Raw genomic sequence first — 23052 nt, forward strand, 5'->3', positions numbered from 1 at the left:
ACGTGCACTGATATCTGTGTCAATATTTGAGCACACGCCTTTTAGGGCTGCATGGGCGATAATATGGACAAAATATAATATCATGATATTTCTGACAATATGGATATGGATATTGTGATGATAATGTCGTGCTGTGACAATATATATATTTTTTTTTTACAACAACGCCGTCGTGATGCAACGCGTTGCGAAATTGTGGCTTGGCTATTTTTGAAAAAATTGGGAACGTTTTTGAAAGTATAAAATAGGGCTTTTTAGGGGCACAACATTTATGGCATATTACAATACTACAATATCCCGAAAATCCCAGACAATATCTCATCTCATATTGATATAATATTGATATACTAATCAGCCCTAATGCCTGTGTATAGCAATGCGTGTACTTGGCTGTGCTTTCATGCATGACGTACCCACAAAGTACCATGTGCATTTGCTCCTACAGTACAGTATGTGTGTACTCGTGTGTATTTCTGGCCTCTTATCTGCGTGTCCATTGTGTCCATATGTTCACATGCGTGTGCACGGGCACACATGTATGAGCGCGCGGGCCTCTCCTCGGACACGTGTGCCATCCATCTTGTGGGCACCAGGCACAGGAGCTGAACAAGTCTATCTGCCTCTGCTGAGCGAAGAGGAGCAGGGGGGATCTGAGCGATTATGCACGGCTGAAACATTAATCTTGGGCATTATCAACACCTTGCTTCAGTCCAGTTGCCCACAAATACCTCTTCTCTCCCCCAGTTGTTACGGCACGGCTTCTGTATAGGAGGCTGTAGCAGTCTATAAGAGTGCAGTGGTGGAAAAAGTACTATTTATTTTTTTACTTAAGTAAAAGTATCAATGCTGCAATGTAGAAATACTCTATTACAAGGAAAAGTCCGGAATATTAAAAATGCACTCGAGTAAAAGTACAAAAGTATTGGTATCAAAATATACTTAAAGGACAAAAGTAAATGTACTCATTATACAGTATGTCCTGGCGATTTCACATGTTTTCAAATGAATAAAATGTCTATATATAATATCTTTTGAAAATAGCAGATTTACAAGCTCACAATGCGTTGCATAGCGACGCATTGTGATCTTTTAGATCTTCAAATGGCCAAAATGTATATTGGGCTTAAGTGGTTAATGTATGTTTTGTAATAAGTAACTAACTAAAGTTTTCAAATAATTGTCGTGGAGTAAAAGTACGATATTTGCCTCTGAGATATAGTGGAGTAGAAGTAAAAGTACAGAAAATTTGAAATACTCCAGAAAAGTACAAATACCTCAAAATTGTACTTAAGTACAGTACTTGAGTAAATGCACTTAGTTACTTTACATCACTGCATCACTGTCTGCTGGGGTGATATGTCTGTCTGTGTGTTTTTTTCCCCCGGGAGGCGTAATCTCGCAAACCCACCGGACAAATCAGCACCAAATTCCTTGTGGACACTGTCCTTTTTTTTCTCCAGATATGTTTTATACTTTTTGCAATATTATCTGTAATTTTGGCTCAGAACAGTCTGAAACCGTGCTCAAACACAAAGAGGTGGTCAGATGGTTGGGCCGCGCACGCTTTCAAGGTTTTCAAGTGGGCCCTGATCCAGAAAAGGTTGGGAGCTAGCATTCAGGCGCTACCTATATGGCTCACTCTGGCCCCCCAGCCCCACCCCAAAAAAAGCCAGCTGGTTTCTGCTTTCCCCCAAGTGAATGAGGGAATAAACCTTGCACACTAGCATGTACACACACGCACACTCTGCACACGCACACGCGCACATGTGCACGCACACGCACACACGCACACGCGCACACACACACACACACACACACACACACACACACACACACACACACACACACACACACACACACACACACACACACACACACACACACACAGAAATCCGTGAAACCTGTATAAATCTCTATCAGGAAGTCAGCCAACCTTGCTGCTTCCATGCTGGTGAGAACCATATAATTGAGTAAGGAACCAGAAACACATTTTCTGGATAGTTGGCAGCAAATGTCCCATAATGGTTTGGGCTGGGTAACTTTTTAAATGTTATTTTTATTGTCGGGTTCTAAAAAAGATAGAGCGAGAGAGGGAGATGGGAAGAAAGTGTGGAAAACACAAATATAAACCCGCTTTTGGTCACGTATCGAGAAGGGAAAAAAAGACGTGACTGCAGATGTGGTGACACACAAAAACATGTTAGTTACTAAAATATACACACCGCACGATTGTTTTGCACATGCACTGTGAAACCATCAGTGCTAATTTAATTCTGAGAGTATACAAACGGGCCCTTTTTGGTCGGTTTGTATACTCTCAGAGTGAAATTAGCACTCAGGACATTACTGCATACGCACACAAATAACATAGTCAGCACCCGTAAATTCAAACTATAAAATCACACCTTATGAAGTCCCCGAAATAAGAACTAAAACTAAAAAAGCATCAAACGACATTATCAACACGTTCGTGTCATTCGGGAATGCAACGACAAGTGGCTGAGTCTGCCCTTTTTTCCTTTTCTTTTCTTTTTTTTACACTTGTATAACAACGCTTTTCTGTCTCCAAAAACAATCCTCTATCAATGATTAACATCTGACACAAAAGCAGCCCTCTCTCCTCGGCAGGGGAGCCTCAAGCCATGCGTGAAAGTGAAAATGAGAGGCAATTCTGTTAAACACTTCGCATTATGCTGGCTATTTACCAGCCCATTGTACTCCTAAAGAGTGGACCTTTAAACGTCACACAAAAGTAATCTCGCCTTCGGGTACAGTTCAACGAACCCCTCTGCAAACCGTGGGCCCCGACAATCTGTCTTGTGTTACTGGGCCCGCCGAGCATGAGATGTTAAGAGAGAGCGAGAGAATGGGAGGAGAGAGCTGACACTGCGTTGTGGCTTTTCAAACTTGTGTTATTTACTCCGCCGGGGTCAGGAGGTCACGGAAGGCGCTGAGCATAATTGGACAGAAGAAGAGGGGGAAAGCGATTGTAGCCGAGCATCGATGCACACGGGAGAAAATACATACTCAAGAGACGATGGGGCTGTTTAGACGCATGAAAAGAGGCAGGATAATGAAATGTCGCCACGATTCTTCATGCAACCGGTGCTGGAACGCAAAAAAACTCAAAGTAAAGAAAGGTAATGTCGCGCGGCCCGGACAGTATATAATGCCGTCTGTCCGGTGCTTTTTAAACCAACGTTTCATCCAGGAAACCTTCCTTCATGGGCAAGATGTTGTTTGTTTAATAAAGCAGCGGATAGCATTATGTAGGCGGCCACAGCTGAATGTGTACAGCCTGTCTGGGAATCCGAGGGTCCCTAGTTCGCCACTCCAGTCCGCTCAGACTATGTGATGTGTACGGTACCTGAGCAAGACCTATACTTACTTTGTTTATCCTTGGCCTCCTCTTTTTTCCCTCTACACCAGTGGTTTTCAACCCTTTTCATATCAAGTTCCATTATTTATTCGGCATTTGAGCCACGGACCAAAAGACCCAAAACTTATAGTAATAATAAAACTAATATTTTGTTATTGTTGGATACGATTTTGTCCACAATTCCATGATGTATTGATCTCGGTGCCATAGGAGAGATAACAGGCAAACGTTGATCAAAATAACTATTCTTTCATTAAGTAATGCAGATGTTTAACAATAATGTAACTCTTGAGAGTGTAAAATGAAAACAAATGGACCCGTAAGGGTCCATTTGGTTTCATTTTACACTCTCAAGAGTTAAAGATCTATAAGGGTCCAATTAGTTACCAACTCTCCATCATTTAGCTGGGGACCACCTGGAACCCCCTCAAGGACCACTGGTTGAGAACCAATCTAAAGCTCACAATCTGTGTGACACATTGTGTGCTTGTAGATCTGCTATTTTCACCAATTGTTCACCTACTATGACTTTCCCAGAATAGGGATGCTAGGGTTCATATGTGGTTAACCCCTAACTGCTCCCCGGGCGCTGTATTAATAGCGTCCTCTGCTCCTAATGGTTAGGATGGGTAAATGCAGAGGACAAACAAGTACGTGCAAACAAACTCACTGTAGTGACAAGAAATGGGGACTAAATAACAATAATTATTATATACTGTGTGCGGACATGACCTTTCTTTAGCATGTTAGCTCCACCTCACACACACACACACACACACACACACACACACACACACCTACTGCCCACTCTTCCTCCGCATGTCTTAACAAGAAATATATATCCTGAGCGCCGCACAACACACACACACACACACACACACACACACACACACACACACACACACACACACACACACACACACACACACACACACACACACACACACACACACACACACACACACACACACACACACACACACACACACACACACACACACCCTCTCTTCACCTCCGCAGCAGCATCAGGCCACAGCTTGGTTTCCTTCAGGGTAATTGATGTGAAGGTTCTGCTCACAGAGACCCCCGGCGCGCATTCTGTGGCGGCGAGCAGGAAACCGGGCCGTCAAAAGGCGGCGCGCCGCATTCTTCTCACACGGCTCCAGGTCAGAACCTTGGCTGCAGGCGGGGGTTTGGGTTGTGTGATAGGAAGGGCCTGCCTGAACCCATCATCGCTTAGCTCAGTGCCAAGACCCAAAACATACGTTTTGGTGTCTTCCCGGGACCCTTGAAAATATGTGAAAAATGTTGGAATTATTTTTGATATATATGTATTTTTTATATACTTGACTTTTCATATACTTGTTTTATTATACTATTTATTCATACATTACCCCTACTGTAGAAAATGTACAAAAAATATCATCGCTGTCGGATGAAAAAACGTGTGTCCAAAACGGCTACTTATCGGGATTCAAATAAAAAAATAGCACATTGTGACACGTTTTGTGGTGTTTTGAGCTTGTACATCTGCAATTTTTGCTACTTTAGTGTGACACTGTTGTATGACAAAGTAGGGCATTAATTCAAAGTAGGTAAAAAAAATCATTTATAATATGGAGACAGCAACGAAATTTACTCGTGACCCATAACAAGGGGCCCACAACCCATGAATGGGTCCCGACCCATTGATATAGGAAACACTGGCTTATATCTCCACATAGGTGTGTACCCCTCCGCGAACCCAACCCTGATATGTGCTGACCCCGCTCTAGCGCTAGTCAGGGGCCAAACGCGGCTGCGCTATGCTATACGGAGGCCTATGTGTCCGGTGCCTACAGGGGGCGCGCACGTGTGTGTGTATGTGTGTGTACTGTAGTGTGTGTGTTTGGGGGGGGGGGTTGAGTTACTGGATATTACCCAGGGAACCAGGGCGGAGAATCAGTTTCCATTTCACGGTGACCTTTCTGTGCGGTCCCAGCGGCGTCCAGCTCCAGCCCTGCCTCCTTCCTCTCACATCCCCACTGTGCACACCTCTCCTCCGCCTCTCCTCCTCCTCCTCTCCTCCACCTCTACTCCACTGTGCACAACTCCACTCCACCTCTCCTCCAGCCCGCTGTCGTTTCTCTCACTCACTTTATCTTGCTCTCGATTTCTCTCATTCTTTCTCTATCCCTCTCACTCTCTCTCTAGCTCCCTCAGTCTCTCACCCTTTGTTTTCCTCGCTCTCTCCTTAACTCTTTAGGAGAGAGCGTTAATCTACCTCTGAGACAAATGTACAAACGGAACCAACTCCATCCAATCCATTAGTTTGAGGACTCATTCCATCCTCTTCATCTCTCTGCCCTGGTTTCCATCCTTTTCCCTTTACAATCTCTTTCTCTCTCTCTCCTTTTGTCCTGTCGGTCATTGCCTCACCATTCCTGTCCTTCGACTTATCCTTCTCTCTCTCTCTCCATCTCTCTCTCTGTCTCTCTCTCTCTCTGGCGGCCGTATAGCTTAGTGGGTAGAGAGGTCATCTGGTAATCAGAAGTCACCACTTTGCCTCACCCATGCTACGTGTCGACGTGTCCCTGAGCAAGACACTTAACCCCTAACAGCCCCCCCCCCCCCGCCCCCCGGTGCTCACAATGACCATCTGAGCAGCCATCAGCTAGGTGAAGCTGAAACTGGGACTAACAAAGGTCCCTCCATTCTCTCTCTTTCTCTCCGTCTCTGTCATGTATCAGGCCGCTGACTCAGATATTCTAGAACAGTGGTTCTCTCGCTCTTGCGAAATCCTGTGTAGTTACAGTGTATTATGTGTATTGTTCATTAATACATGTTGTCCCTTCCATATAAACGAATAAAGGAAATAAAGTACAGTTTTAAAGGAAACTGTACTGTAAAACACACGTTTACTCATTCAAATGGTAGCATTAGTAAGCGACCCGAGAAAAAGTGCAACTAAACAGGCCACGTATCAAGTTAAGGACCACCGAGTACTTCTAAATAAAGAGGTAATTGGTGTGAATGTTCCCCCCCAGGACAGGAGTCATCCCTATTCCATCATGCAGTCTATTTTTAGCGGTTTGCAAATATTGTTTTCAAGTCAACAAATATTACTTTCATTTTAACAACTTTTCATTTTAACACTATATATATTTAAATATATATACAGTGTATATATATTTATATATATATATACACATACCTCCTGAAATGTATATGCATATGCATTTGGATATGGATGTACTGTAAACCTTATAAAGTACATTTTTGTTATCAATCTGGGAACCCATTCGGTAAAAAAAAGGAAAGAAATATATTTCCCCCCTTAATCTGTCATGAGAGATTAAATTGATATAAATGGAGGGTTACTGACAATGCTGATGGTTAAAGCAATACCAGTTATATACATTTACTAAACACAGTATAATCTTTGTATCTACATTACAGTATGTATATTTGTATTCATGTATATGCACACATGGACTCACTCACCCGTGTGCCGCACGACGTGACAGAGAAAAATAGCACAGTGACACAGCCGCCCTAAAGGCAGACCCATTACAGCTTAAGCATCACCTATGACATCATCTCACAGGCACTCCCGTCCCGTGTTCCCGTCGTCCACTTTCAACCTGCCGTCCCTATTTTAGGGCATGTCATTATCTAGGCCGAAAATAGCCGATCTCCAAGCTCGCGACGCGACACTTACGCGACACGTCGTGAGCTTGTAGATCGGCTATTTTTGCCACGTTACACCGCAGGCTTATGTGGTTGAAAAACAAACCCAGGCAGACCTAATCATCCCAACACAAGTGCTCGTCATATACGCTGATAAATGAAGCCATTGTGCTTTGGATATCGCCGTTATTCATAGGCTCTTCGCTGCAGGGGCCGCAAGCTGGCGCATTTGTTGCATTACATAGGAGCAGACACTGCTGGGCCCGGCGCATGTTTGCCTGTCAGCGTGTATTACAGGCGAGCCAAGTGACATGTATAAATGCCGGGTAATCCTCTGCGTCCATATCCGATGCGTTATTAAATTGTCATTATTTTGGCGGCAGCCGGGAGCCGGCGGCCATGTGATTAATTGAACACTGTTAAGTGAAGGTGGATTGCGCGCCGTTTATAAATGCTGCTTTTTACAGAACAAATTAATCACAGGACAGCGCTGCGACAAATTGCTATTCGGGGGGCGACGCTAAAGCTTTTTACATTAAGGGTGATCCGCAAAACAGGAACGAGAGTTACGGTTACGTATTATTATTTTCATTATTTCTGGTGACATCGTAATAAAGAATGATTTAAGGGACGGGGGGCTCGCCAATGTCGCGCCGGACATGCGTGTATGTATGCGGCACATTCTGTGCTGTCTGATGGCGTACATGTGTTTGTGAGTGTGTGTGTGTGAGACAGAGGGTGTTAGCGTGCTCTCCATGCGAATGTATAATGCGCGAGCACGTCTGTGTGTGTGTGTGTGTGTGAGAGAGAGAGAGAGCGTGTGCATGTGCATGTGTGTGTGTGTGTGTGTGTGTGTGTGTGTGTGTGTGTGTGTGTGTGTGTGTGTGTAGGCTCTCTATTCGCAGGAGAAACGCCAGACTTGTGTTCTGCTAAGCATCAAGCCGTGGCGTATGGTTTTGTATTAGTTTGTGTCTGGGGAGAATGAGCTCTGACTGGTGTTTCGAACATAACCTCAAACCCCAGTCTGCAGACAGGCCCGGTTAGCCACGGGATGCTGAACTGTTCAATATGGATCACATCAGACCCAGCAGGCCAAACACTATTTGCATATAAAGCTTTGGTGCTGGTTTCAAAAACAGACCTCCAGGAGTTTACAACATCGGGAGAAATTCAGACAAAGCCATTCAAGTTAGCAGTCACAGAGAGGTTGTCAATAACACAAAGAAATTACAATTAAAGGAAGTTCCAGAGTGCCTCAAATGGTATTCATTCTCTTGTACCATACAGCAAATCCCAACTATTTGTATCCAAGTAGGCTAAGCCCTATACTTAATCGTACGCCGGTGTCATGCAAAAAATAACCAATCTACAAGCTCACAATGCATTGCACTGTGACACACTGCGAGCGTGTAGATCTGCTATTTTTGCAGTTTCAGATTTTGTGGGGTGAACCATTCTTGAATGCCCCAAATAGGGGGAATAGTGGTTAAAGTAAGCACTGCTATTCCTTTGCACATTGTAGTTGACCCAGGCTTGGATCAGATACAGTAGGCATAGAGCTATAGATGGCGGGCGGCAGGAGTATTGGATTTTATGGTTCGGATGTGGAAAATCTATTCCAGAGCTTCAGAGTGAGACAATGAGCCTATAGAGGCATCAGTATATCCAGAGAGTTGCCCCAAATGCGTGCGAGCGCGCACACACACACACACACACACACACACACACACACACACACACACACACACACACACACACACACACACACACACACACACACACACACACACACACACACACACACACACACACACACACACACACACACACACACACACACACACACACACACACACAGAGAAGGACAATTGGGCTGTACACTGTTCAGGGAGATACAGTAAGGTCCTAGAACTTGTCTATATTCTAAGCATCAAGGCTGGTTTACAGGGGCAACATGGACTGGTCTTAGACCCAAGCAGATACAGTGATGCTATAGGTTTATCAGAGATTGTAAGTATTTTCTCAGTCCGTATTTGGGTCCAGTTATAGTAGTTAAGGGGAGGGGGGACTTGCCCACATGAATTGCATCCCTGCTCTGGGCATATCATAATAATAGGCGAACATTCAGCAAAAAGAAAAGTCAAACATGCGGCAAAAAAAGCACACCTACAAGCTCACAAGTCACTGTTTCACATACAGCGAAGTGTATAGGGTTTAAGTGGTTAAGACATTTTGGCTGGCAGAAGTTGCCATGCTTGCCATGCCATGCCCAAAGCCCCCTATCACAACTCCTTCATGTATGCAGTGTTTTCTGTTTGCATTCCCCTAGCCGTCGTTACCCCTGCCAGTCAAACTCCCACCCACCCCACCCCACCCCCACCCGCCCGCCCGCCACTGCCTGCCTTCTCGATGATAACCTGCCCATTTTTGGTGGTTTTGCAATTAGCATCCCTTGCAATGTTTTCACCGGTTCTGCTGGGGCTGAAACCGGAGTGGTGTACAGGCAGCGGCATGTCACCATTAGCCGGTGGTGGTGGTGTGTGTGTGTGTGTGTGTGTGTGTGTGTGTGTGTGTGTGTGTGTGTGTGTGTCTGTGGGGTGGTGGGGGGGGGTGGTGGTGGTAGACAGGAGAGAGATTTCTCTGGGATTTACTGTGTGGGTTCACAGGCAGTGGCCTGCGGGCCTCGTCTCTCCTCTTCTGTAGATTCAAACAAACTCTTGTTATTTCAGCTTCAGTGAGAGCTGACTTGGATCTGCCGAGAGAGCCTGCCTGCCACCGAACCCCGAGGGAGCATGGCGGCCCACAGCCTTAAACACCTCTCCCTCACTTCCATCCACTCCCTCCATTCCATCCATCCATCCATTCTTCCTTCCCTCCCTCCCTCCCTCCCTCCCTCCCTCCATCCATCTCTCCATTCCAGCCTCTATCCCCGGGCCCTGACAGGAGGTATGTATTTTCGGAGAAGACCCCCGGTGATGTGATGGACACGAGAGTCCTGTTTGAAATGGAAACACACACATGTGAGCACAGACATGCATGTGCACGCACGCTCGAATACTGCACTGCACCGAGGAGCGTGCACGCGCTTACACACACATGATACACACACACACACACACACACACAACACGCATGCATGCACAACACACACGCACAACACGCACGCACAACACACGCGTTCTGCCCTGCCTGCCAGTGTGAGCGCCAGGAATATCCCAACAGAGACGGCGATAGGAAATGGAACAAGTTAAAAAAACAGCCATCTTTATTGAGGTTTTCCTTTCAATAACACGGCCGGAGATAGGAATAACACTTCCTATTCAGGAAATGACGCTGGGTAATGCTCTACCCTCAATGGACTGGCGGCTGACCGCCGACAGGCGCCCTGGGTCTCTCTGGGTCTCTCTGTGTGTCATAGCGGCTCTCGCTCTCTCTCTCCTATACACACTGACAACACACACTGCTCCAGATAACCGGGCAATACATGATAACAGAAATGAATGTAATTCATGGAAAGAGATAAACTGGGCCACACACACAGGCTTATCCTCTTGTGTGTGTGTGTGTGTGTGTGTGTGTGTGTGTGTGTGTGTGTGTGTGTGTGTGTGTGTGTGTGTGTGGGTGTGTGTGTGTGTGTGTGCAGTGTCGCCTTCCTCACCACCATTCATCCTCCTTTCAACCGGCACGTTTTCCACACAACGGAAAGAGCGTGCGCTTGTTTGTGTATGCGTGCGTGCAGGAATGTGTACTGCAATGTACAGTATCTATGTACCGTGTGTGTGTGTGGTGTGTCTGTTAATGCGCACACTCTCATTCGTCAGTATCTGCTGCGTGTGTGTGTGTGTGTGTGTGTGTGTGTGTGTGTGTGTGTGTGTGTGTGTGTGTGTGTGTGTGTGTGTGTGTGTGTGTGTGTGTGTGTGTGTGTGTGTGTGTGCGTGCATATGTGTGTGTACATACATGTGTTAATATGTTTAAAGAAAGTGATCCATAACTCAAACTGGGCTGATTTAGAGATGATAGAGTCATTTCCTCCCGCCACACAGTAATATCCTCAGTTTTAATGTAACCATTTGTTACTGAGCGGATACAAATGTAACCACTCAGAGTTAAACTAACTCTGAGGTGGATTTTACAGTTACAGCCCCAATTGGAACGACCATGGACCTATACGTAAACCCGTGGTGGACAAAGTATACGCTCAAGTAAGTAAATAGTCAAGTATTCAAAAGTACAAATTACGAAGTACATTTTCAGAAATGGTCAGAAAATGTCCGAAATTTTTTTACACGCTGCGACACGTTGTGAGCTTGCAGATCGGCTATTTTCACTATCTTTGAAATAGGGCGTAATTCATTTTGTTTTGGTCCCAAGAGTCCCTTCCTAGAAATGTAGTGGACTCAAAGGTACAATATTTCTATGTAGAGGAGGGAAAGTCATCAGTCAAAAAAAACAAAAACAAATACTCCAAAAATGTATTAATTCAATTCAATTCAATCTTTATTTCAGACCCAAATAAGATCCATATCACAACAAAAACACAAGTAAGTACAGTACTGAAGTTACTGTCCACCACTGTGACGTGAGCAGATCAGGGCCCTGGTTATCCACAGAGTGGTCAGACCAGCACAGGGCTACGGTGAGTGGTTGGACGGGTGGGTGGGTGGTGGTGGTGGTGGTGGTGGTGGTAGTAGGGCCTCCAGAGTGATGGATCACAGAGGGGCTCCCGGTCCTCTCCCTCTTCCCTGTACCGGCCTGCCACCCTGGGATAATAAACAGCCGCGGAGCAGGGGGGGCCAGATAAGAGCCATCACTCACATCGGCCCGGTTCTCCTGATAAGACACAGACGCTCCCTGTCACCCTGTGTGACATTTGTTTTTCATTCCACCTCAGAGTGAAGGTGGGGGGGGCGGGGGGAGTCAACCTGTTTCATCTCATCAGTGAGATCCACTCAGGATCTCCCCTGCCGTGTGCTAGTGTGTGTGTGTGTGTGTGTGTGTGTGTGTGTGTGTGTGTGTGTGTGTGTGTGTGTGTGTGTGTGTGTGTGTGTGTGTGTGTGTGTGTGTGCGTGTGCGTGTGCGTGTGCGTGTGCTAGTGTGTGTGTGTGTGTGTGTGTGTGTGTGTGTGTGTGTCCGTTTGACATTGACAGCAGTCAGGTGACGGACTGAGTCATGTCGGGCAGAGGTGAAGGATGATTAGACTTGCGGTTGGTTATTTTTTCATTGTCTCGCTGCTCCGTCGATAGCAAACCGGAGCGAGAGTAAACAAACAAACAAGAAAGTTAAAGGGAAAACAGCTACGGTCGGTTGACGCTGTACTTGTACCCCCTTGAGCAATGGCATGCAGCCTGGATCAGAGGCCGGACGTTTCCAGAGGAAATACAGAAAGACGTAGTGCAGGTTTAAACCTTTCCACTACTCCCTTGTCTTCAGGTGACAACAGTGTGGTAAATGACAATGAAACATGAAACTTAAATACCGACGTCAATACATGTCTTTGTCTACAGTATTCACAGCTTTGGCCATGTACTGTACACTCAAAGCAGCACTATGTAACTTTCCTCTTCTGCCTTGGATTTGAACCCGGTTTCCCGCGCAAGTGCTGAATTGTTTACCATTGAGCTAATAAGAGACGACCTGCTTGTTCAGGGGATAAATTGAATCTTGATCATCAGGTCTAGGTGAGACATGACCTTTGACACGATCTAAATGTCTCAAAAGAAGAGCAGGGAGACAAAATACAACCACACCAATTGTACAAGTTAAATTGGTGATAAGTTAAATTACTCGACAGATTGGACAAAATTACATTTTATTCCTAAAAAAGTTACCCTTTTTCCGCTAATGGCTTTAATTTTACAGCTTGGCTCTGGAGGCGAGCCGTCTACAAATGGGTCTGTCTGCCACCAATCTGGGAACCCATCGCCAAATGAAAAGGAAAAACAGCGCCCTCTGCTGTTTTTTACTATCTCACTTGGCTCTGGGAGGAAGTCGACGTAGCACACGTACGCAAGGAAACCGGGGTTTTGGTCTGCCTTCAGCCTTTCACTTCCGGTGGTGCGACTATGTTTTCATTAACAATATTTCTACACGGAACACTAACACCACTTCTCCCAGAGAACATGGATTGTTTTGGTTATAAGCCCACTTGTTTCTATGATGAAAGAGCAAGTTAAAATGTGAATATCTTTCCGTGGTTTTGTCTGCTCCGAGGACGCTATTGTTAAATGAGTTTCGGTTTGTTTCTAGTGGGGAAGGATCGGCAGACACGTAAATCCCGCCCACTACATTTAATTGGGTGAAGCGCGGCCTGCTTCCTGATCTGAAGGCACGCCCACTTGTAGGCCAGTGCGTACGTGATATGAAGAACCCCCCCGACAGATTCAAAAGCAGAGCAGAATCTGTTCTTGAGAGATTAGTCTGCCACAGATGTTTTGGATTTTGTTCGTCAATCAATGAAATCCAAACAATGATTAAACAATAATTGAAGTCGCAGATGTTGCATTTCATTTGTCAATTTGCGAAACGCAAAGAATATCCATTACTCCTTTGTCAAAAAGGGCACAAACAGGAACATATTACTGTCAACCGTACAGTTTAAGTGTCGTGTATATCCAACTGGAAAGAGTAAAGAAGAATGAGTTAAGTCAGGAAACTGATTACATCATGTCGGGTGCAACTGTCCAAGTTGCCTTGTTCCGATTAGAAATGGGGTTGTGATAGGATTAGCTCCATTGTCCTGAAAAGAGGTAGATTTCCAGTATTTTCCAGTGAGAGGTGTGCACAAGACATACTCTCTTTGATGGATTGAGACTAAAGGCATGGTTAAAGTAAAAAACAACAGGCATCACGCTCCTAACGTGAAAGCTCAGGGGAGACTGCTCTCACGTATAGCCAAGCTCTGTGAGTTGTCTGTTAATTTTGAGCACCTCTAGCTGAACTATTTTTACACCTCATATATCACCTTAATGGCCTGACTGGGCCCGGCTCAGCGTATGAAACAACCAGGAACATGGAGGTAGGTTTCTCAACCTCCCCTCACCGGCTGGAACACCAAGCTCACACATGAATCAATGCGGAAAATCTCCCCGAAGGAAAAAAAAAGAAAGAAAGCGAGAAAATCTGGAGTTGCAAGTTGTAAATTGCACTTTGGAGACTAATATTGATAATTCTGATAGTAAAGCACGAACTAGATATTTAAGTCATTCTAGATTTTGGCACCTTTAATTCCCTTTAAAAATGTAGAGCCCTATCAGACGGGATAGGCAGCCGCTGTAAATCTGACTTGCCCTAACACCGCCCCGGCCCGGGTCACTTACAAGTCACAGATTTGAGAAAGGTATAAAATGGTTACTTTACGGCTATCCCAATTGTTCTACGTTAGAGTTATGTGCATTGTATTAGCTCTAATGAAGGGCCTAAATTCTCAGTTTACGGCCCAGGGCTTTACGAGAGCCGGGGAGGGGGGGGCATTGTAAAACACACGCTTTTCGCGTTACCCGTGTTTGTCACTGGAGCTCTTGGAGTTCAGACTGCGCACACACACACTGTTCCCATTAGTCAGGGGCTGCTCCTCGGAGGGGCCTCCAGCCCCGCGGTAATGGGCCCCCGGACCGTGAGAGAGCCGCATCCTCGTTCGGGCCAGTCACGGATGACATTTAGCAGACAGGGCCCGACTTCCTGTGATCAGAACGGCAGTAATCACTAACCTAATCCACGGGTCTGGCAAATCCCTCATCCTCCAGGGCCTTTTCAGCGATGGGTATAGCACCTGATATTTGTGGGACGGCGGATGGGACACCTGTGTCGACCCCCACAAAAGCATCTCCCCGACTCGGATGTTAGCGCCTGTTCCGCGGCGCGAAAACGCGTTCCATGTGTAACACGGTTCGCCGGCGGTTCTGCGAAGACGGAAGAGGGAGGCGACGGTGGTGAAAAGTGGATGGCTTTATGAACATCGGCCTCCGTGTCTGAAAGAGGCCGAAAGTCAAGATGGAAAGTCAACACGGCCCTCAAAAAAACATGGGCTCCTTCAGCAAGACGGCATCAATTTAGAAGGCCCCGTGGCCTCCAGTGGTCTCCCGCCGCCGGTGTTGTTTCTTCCCACAACTTGATATACAACCTTGCTGATGGAGAGGTCACCATAATTATGTCAACCATTTATGGGGAGCTGCACGTTATACCTGAGTAAGATGAGACCATAAACAATGGTGCTGTGTGAGGAATCTCTGGTCACTTTATGGCCTGCAGGTCCCCCCCCCCACCACCACCACCTTAGGGCCTGAATACCAAGCAGGAGCAGATGCTATCTCATCTCTCTGGTAGCAGGTACACCTCCGTTTGTGTTGCAGTCCCCTTTTTTTCTTTTTCTTTTTTACTGCCTTCTGTGTGTCACCGTATCCCCGCTCTCAGTGGGGTTAAACAGGTTCAAGTCTTAAAATTGCCAGCCCGATCACTGAGCCCTTTTATATGTGCGTTTTAAAGTGCCATAATGTGCCAGTGGTACGGGTTTGACGTGTGTAGAATAACGCATAACATCAACATAATTCAAAAACTATGCAAAATGTCAGGGGTGACTCTCCCTCTCGATGTTAAGTGATGACTATGACAGCGCGTTGAGGGAGGACAGTGGACAAATACAGACTGGATACAGACTAACACGACGACTAACAAACCAAAGCAATTAAAAGGGAGGGGGAGGCAGCGATGTCATCATTTTTTCGGGGACTTGGCTCTTTCCGCTATTGAAAGGTCTTTCGAACATTTCACATTCACTCACCCGAAAATGAATGAATAAGGATGAGAGAGAGAGAGAGAGAGAGAGAGAGAGAGAGAGAGAGAGAGAGAGAGAGAGAGGGTAAAAAAAAAAAAGAGGATTGAAATATCTTGCAGAGACATTCTGCTTACTTTTTCAGACGGGGGTCTTATCTCCCTGCGTTCAGCCCTGTTAATATGATGATGAACAATATTTCATGAAGGGCGGCTGAATGTGTCTCTACAGGAGGGGGGGGCTCTCTCTGTCCCCTCCCCGTGTCCCCGTCCTTCTTTTGTCACTCTCTCTCTCTTCTGTAAGGGGAGGAGGGGGGCAGGTGAGGAAAGCTTAAGGGAAATAGATAATAACCCCCCATTACCCACACACACACACACACACACACACACACACATTCCTCTGAGAGGCAACCCATTCCAGGACCCTCCTTTTCCCATCACCCCACCCCACCCAACCCAACCCCAGCTCGCCCCCACTCCCCATCCCCCCAAAACATTTTCATATCAATAATCGAGCAATTTCCCTACATGCTAATCCATCAAAGCGCACAGGGGGCTAATCCGCTGGCGTGAAGACGGGGGTGGCGCGTGGCGCTTCTTCCTCTTCCTTCTTTTCTTTTCAGGTGTGAGACCCCCCCCCCCCCCTTCGCTCCCCAAGCAGACATTTGTCCCGTGCCTGCTATACGCACAAAGCACCCCCCTGCCCTGTCAGCACTGATTGATCAGAGGCGGGCTGTAAACGAGGAAGGCGGCGCACGCTCCTATCAGTGATGCTCTACATCCGCACCTTGAAAAGACTCTTCTTCTTCTTCTTCTTCTTCTCCGTCTCCTTCTCCTTCTTCCCTCGCCTTCCATGACGCACTCACCGCCGCAGATAATGAGAGCCATGCTGTTAACAGCCGCTCCCGAGCCCTGGTCTTTGTCACGTGCGTTATACGCAAAGTGCTTACCTTCTTAAGAGGAGAGGGAGAGAGAGAGAGAGAGAGAGAGAGAGAGAGAGAGAGAGAGAGAGAGAGAGAGAGAGAGAGAGAGAGAGAGAGAGAGAGAGAGAGAGAGAGAGAGAGAGAGAGAGAGAGAAGAAACAGGCCTCGGTTTGGGAGATTATTATAATGTCTACAAATGCTGACAGGGTTGAATTTCAGTGACTCTTCTCCACATTAGCGGTGCTTTTTTTTAAAAGGGTGCATTTGCGCAACAATGTGATTGCATGTTTGATTTAAATTTTCCGATAATGTCTCCCAGCATGTAAGGGATACGTGTGGATGTTTCTTTTTTTTCCCCTATGTTTGGGATTTCGTCAGGCTAACGGTGCTTTTTGGAACCACGCAAAGAAGGCATAGCAGGATGCCTCTAAAGAGTCTAAGCGATCCCTGCAGGAGAGAGAGAGAGGGAGAATAAGAGAGATAAAATGCAGAGGCCTCATTAGTAGCACATTTATCATCTGCTGTCTGCGGATTTAAAAGAATGACTGGGTCAAATCACTTTAAATACCTCAGGGGAAATCAACATTTGTCATTGCAAAGTAAACCTTGCCTCCACCCCGCTCTCCGAGCCGTTAATTCATTCTGGTAAAAGCGGGCCCCTGTTTGCTGCCATGCCCATTTTTAATTTCATCCTCACAAAAAAAAGCCTCGGCTGTCTGTCGTTCTCAATTCATCGCTTTAACGGTGAATTGTCCCCCACAATTCATTGCAGTAATACCACCACCAGCCGAGGCTTGGCCCCCCTATCCGGCTGCCACTGGGCAGGTTGATGCAAATGGTCTTTAGTAAAACAATGGCGCGCAGGTGACGTGGCGAATGATTTTCCCGGTGTCCATAATTACCAATGAGGGCCAGACCAGCTCACCATGCAGGAAAGATGTACACAGCGAAGAACAAGGAAGAGATTATGTATTATGAATGCGTTATTAATGCGTATAACTCGGCAAGGTCGGCGAAGTCAAGATAGGTGTTGAAATATGGATGTCACGCTCAAAGAGCCCATGAACATTGCTTCAAGTGGACCCTCTGGACACAGCCTGACAGAATATTTATGCACGTGGCGGCACACGGGCGTACATCTCAATGAGCATCATGCATAAACGGCACAACCACAGACATGCTAGCAAAAGTATTATGAACAAACAACAGCCTTTATAGACCCCCAGTATGTCCTTGTGTACTATCCATCTATCTATAGCATTGTGTATTTAATCACATACTGTAGTATCCCTATTCTTATCATGTCATACAGTGGTGGAAAAAGTACTCAAATGTTGTACTTAAGTAAAAGTATCAATACTACAATGCAGAAATACTCTAAGTAATAAAAAATAAATCCTTTATCTCATACTGGCTCTTCATGCAGCCCCTGATTTCAGCCCTCTATCTGAACCAAGCTGTATTAGCTCCTGTCTCTTTAAGGCCATCGTTACTTTCTTCTGATTGGCCAACTCCCTTTTTTGGATGGATGAGAACCGTGTAGAGGCAATGTGGGCGGAGCAGAATTCTCCTTTTGTAAATATTAATTATTATTTTTTTAGTTTTATTTGAAACTACGGCCACGTTTAATGTGAACATCCAACGCTGTAACATCATATGATGGAAAAATTAGGAAACGCATAATGGGTCCCCATTAAGTGATCTCTCCTAGGTAGCTTTTCGAGGACATTTGAGATGCCATGGCAGTAGACAAACAGAGGAACCGTTTCAAAGCGTAAAAACAGAGACGAGGAAGGAGATGGGAAAGAGGAAGCAGGTCGACATGCAAGGTGCAGCACCAGAATAAACGCACATCTATTTCATGCCAGTTCAGACAGAATAGTCAGCCATATGTAAATAGGGGGGTTCAATAATGAATGCACTTCCCCCGTGCTTTTATTTGCTTTAAGCCCTCGCAGTCACACACACGTTGGCACCGCGCGAGACACAAATTAGAGATCGTTTTTTAAAGGAAAATATTCAAAGAGCAGCCTGCCGCCGGAATATCAGTTATTATTTTTGATGTTGCAATTTCTGACACTTTGATGCAATCAGCGAGTAGCCGCGGCATTCAACCCTCTCCTGGGAGGGAGCTGTCAGGAGCGCGAAGCCGGCGGGTAGATAATTATGGGAGATCAAACCTCGCTAGTTAGTAGGCAGGAAAGGGAGGCAAATGCCAAAAACCAGCCAATGTTTCGCAAACGCTTGTTCAAGGATATCCTAATTGCTATAAGTGGTTCCTTCAGGACTGGCACTTCAAACGCCGCCTGCCGCATGATGTCATCTCCCCGGCACCCCCTTCGCACTCACAATGGGCAAATTAGGGTAAAGGGTAGAAAGCAAAACATACAAGAGGACAGACACCCCACCCGTTTTTTTTGTTGTGGCATGTCATGCCAGCCAGATGCACGTTTAATGCGTGGCATGCCGTTGGACACGTGTGCCATGATGCCATGTGTACGCGTTCGGTCACGTTTGTGCACCAGGCGCGAACTGTACAAATGTATGCCAGTGCGTGTGTGGGCATTCATGGTCACGTCGACTTCATTCAAAGATGTGTGGATTCTGGATAGTAATCCAGTATCCACACATGCACGCATCTGGGCTGGGCGATAGGGACAAAATGGATAATATCAAATATCTAATATCTATAATATTGACCAAATACATTTATATCAACATTCTGACAATATCATGGGAATAACTATTGGTGCTTTCACAAAGTATTTACACAATTAGATTTCTCATAAATAATGATGAGTAATGCCTATACAGGGCTGCCAACATTGGACTGTCAGAATCCAGGAGATTCGTTGGGGGTGTGGCTAGCGGGGGGTCTGGGGGTCCTGGGTCTTCCCCCCGAACTTTTTAAACAGAGTAGATGTAATTTCCTTGAGTTTGATACTTTTATCAGGCTTGCTTTAAGCATTGGAAAATAATGGGTCCAATTTCATCCATTAAAAAAGTAGGCCTACAGAAATTGATTTGATGACTGAAGCAATGTAAGACCCATCTTTAATAATAACCATTCATTACTTAAAAGTTAATATCTCCGTATGATGGCATGCACTGACCACACCCCCGAACCGGGGGGGTCTGGGGGTCCTCCCCCAGAAACTTTTTAACATAGTAGATGTAATTTCCTGTGTTCTGGTGAATTTTGGGAGTTTGATACCAAATCCAGTAGAAAACCAGAAGAAATGACGATCCAGAAGAGTGTCAGGAGACATGGTCAAAAACCAGGAGACTCATGCGGGATCCAGGAGTGTTGGCAGCCCTGCCTATATACGGTAAAAAGCAAATAATTGAACCAAACAGTCAGGCGAGTAAAAACTTTACTTTACTGTAATGCAGCCTTTAAAACCTGGAAAAGACAACACTTTAAAGCCATGTCACGATATTAAGTAGTAAGCCATGTGGTCCACAGGTCAGGGACCTACTGTATCTTATTTTTGTAGCGTGAGGCAGTTTGATGTACAGAAACACTCCCTGGACATGATGCTAGTATCATGTCACAGGGACCCCCAATACAAGCCCTTGATGCTGAGTGCCAAGCAAGGAGGCATTGTATGTGTGTAGTCTTGGTATGGACTGTGCCAATGCACATTGAGAATGTTGTCCGTTGGAAACGATGCCCGTTGGGAAGGCATGCCCTTTCGGTTACACCCGTGGTACCCGTTGTCAGAGCACTTAGCGCTGTACCCATTATCATTGGATGTATGTGGCCGCGGACACCTATCTCAAAATATTTTGTTCCAGGGGCCCCCAGAAGCAAAGATTTGAGTTGAACAAAAATATACATATATCTGCTATTTTTGAATAGCCAAAGTATAAAATATGGTTAAAGTGATTAAATGATTGTGACGCTGTATTAACACATTTTGCTGGGGACCCCCTGGTACCCCCCAAGGACCCCTGGGGGTCCCCGGACCCCACTTTGAGAACCAATGCTCTAGGGCAAAAAAAGGACACAAATAGACAGACAGACAGACAGACAGACAGACAGACAGACAGACAGACAGACAGACAGAGATCTCCAAATAATTATGGTATAATTAATGGATGGTTCTGGAGATATCTGGGTTAAAGACACACAGACAGAGATTCCGTGCATTTATAGACAGATGTTTGAACCCCTGATCTCCCAGTTTCAGATTCATATCAAATATATATATATATATATATATATATATATATATATATATATATATATATATATATATATATATATATATATATATATATATGATACACTTCAAAAGGGAGCATGTGATAAGTGGCCTCTGCTATCAAGCAAGCATCCTAAACTCATTGCAGTAATTAAACTTGCTGGCTAATTTACATGCACATCCACACAAGTACACCCGTACTTTACATAAATATTACAAGCGTACGATTGTATAGGCAATGCATAGGCAATGCATTCTGACATACACACCACTGGAACAACAAACTAACTACAATATGGCGTTGTTGGCAACTAAAAGTGCAGTAGAACCTTTAAGTCTGTGGTTTTCAGATACCACACTCCAACCATACCAGTTCACTATTAAGCATTTTTGTGGTAAGAAAAAACATATTATATGTCAAGGTTATGTGTGAGCAAAAGGGAGAAGGGGTGAAAAATATCATGGAGGCTCATTTCTCCAGTCCCAAAATTCCAAACATGTAATCACATTCATATTCAGGTACAGTATGAGGTCATTGATTGTGTAATGTTTGCAAGGGGAAGGTTCAGATTCCTCTTGTTTTCACTATTCACTTTCACTATTCTTTGTCTACAGACTTAAATTCCTGGACATAACCATTTAAGAAGGAGTGTTCATCCCCCTTAAGTTGTCATGTGATTTCCTGGTTATATTGATTTTCTGGTTGTATTATTCATTTCACAGAAGGAAATACTTTGTTAGTTTATTAACATTAACACAGTATGTGTTATTGTCTGCATTGTACACATGGTTAGGGTAAATGGTTATGTCCTCTAACTTAATAGGCTTGACAGGTTAGGTCTAATTGAGGTGTGATCAATGCCACCTGTGTCTAAGTGGAACTACTTAGTAGAGTCTTCCCTGATTGGTCAAGTTAGCTGGTGACCAGGTATAAAAGGTGGTTGAAAACTAGTAATCAGGTGGGGTTGATGATGGTGAGATGTGTGAGCTCCTGTTTGCAAAATAAAACCCAGATTTTCTGGAACAGCTCTGCTGCCTCCTGGTCCATTTTTTATTTCCACACTACCTACCCAACCATCCTCATGTGAAACATATTAAAAGTTATTCAAATAATATTTCATTTTCTGTTATTAAAAGTTATTCAAAGACTAATTATGTGGTCTTGAGCATTTATTTGTCACACTGAAAATAATCTATAATCAGAAGTAATGTAGCTATTCAACCCTGTTACTGTAATTTCAACCCTGTTATCTGTTATCATTTTAATCAAATATTAACATAAATGTCTTTCTCAGCGCATAAGGGTTTGACCTATTGTCCTTTAAAGAGTTTAAGTAATTATATGCATAATGGGTTAGAGCAAATATTGAAAATTAATACTTAAATTAGTAAAGTGAAACATGCCACAATTGAAAAGTTGTGCAGGATAGATTTCAAAAGTTGCTTAAACTAATTGAAATAAATTAATATCTGAAATCAAATGTCTCTTCAGAGAGAATGTTACTTCTTTAACCTAATGGTAAAGGAATTATATTTTAAAAATACATTATTGCACTTTTTTCAGGTTCCTGAGTGTTGGTAACAGGGTTGCGCCAGGTATAGCAAACAACAAATAAAACATGTAATTAAAAAAATATCTTTGATGCCTGAGCTGAGCCAATCAAGCTTTTGATAGTTTATTACTTATTATTGATGAATATATAACAGAAATTTGTCAAATAGAAGGTTAATTGTTCAAAAATGTGAAATCCCAAATGTCCTCCAATTCTGGAATGACCCATATATATATATATATATATATATATATATATATATATATATATATATATATATATATATATGATACACTTCAAAAGGGAGCATGTGATAAGTGGCCTCTGCTATCAAGCAAGCATCCTAAACTCATTGCAGTAATTAAACTTGCTGGCTAATTTACATGCACATCCACACAAGTACACCCGTACTTTACATAAATATTACAAGCGTACGATTGTATAGGCAATGCATTCTGACATATTTCTGTGTGCTCCGTAATTCAAAGTGAGGAGACAGTGCTATCTGTCAGTACTACTTGCGGCCAACTTGTCCGGCTCTCTCCTTACCTTTG

The sequence above is a fragment of the Gymnoscopelus braueri genome (genome assembly GCF_963280865.1).
Source record: "Gymnoscopelus braueri genome assembly, chromosome: 1".
Classification (NCBI taxonomy): Eukaryota; Metazoa; Chordata; class Actinopteri; order Myctophiformes; family Myctophidae; genus Gymnoscopelus; species Gymnoscopelus braueri.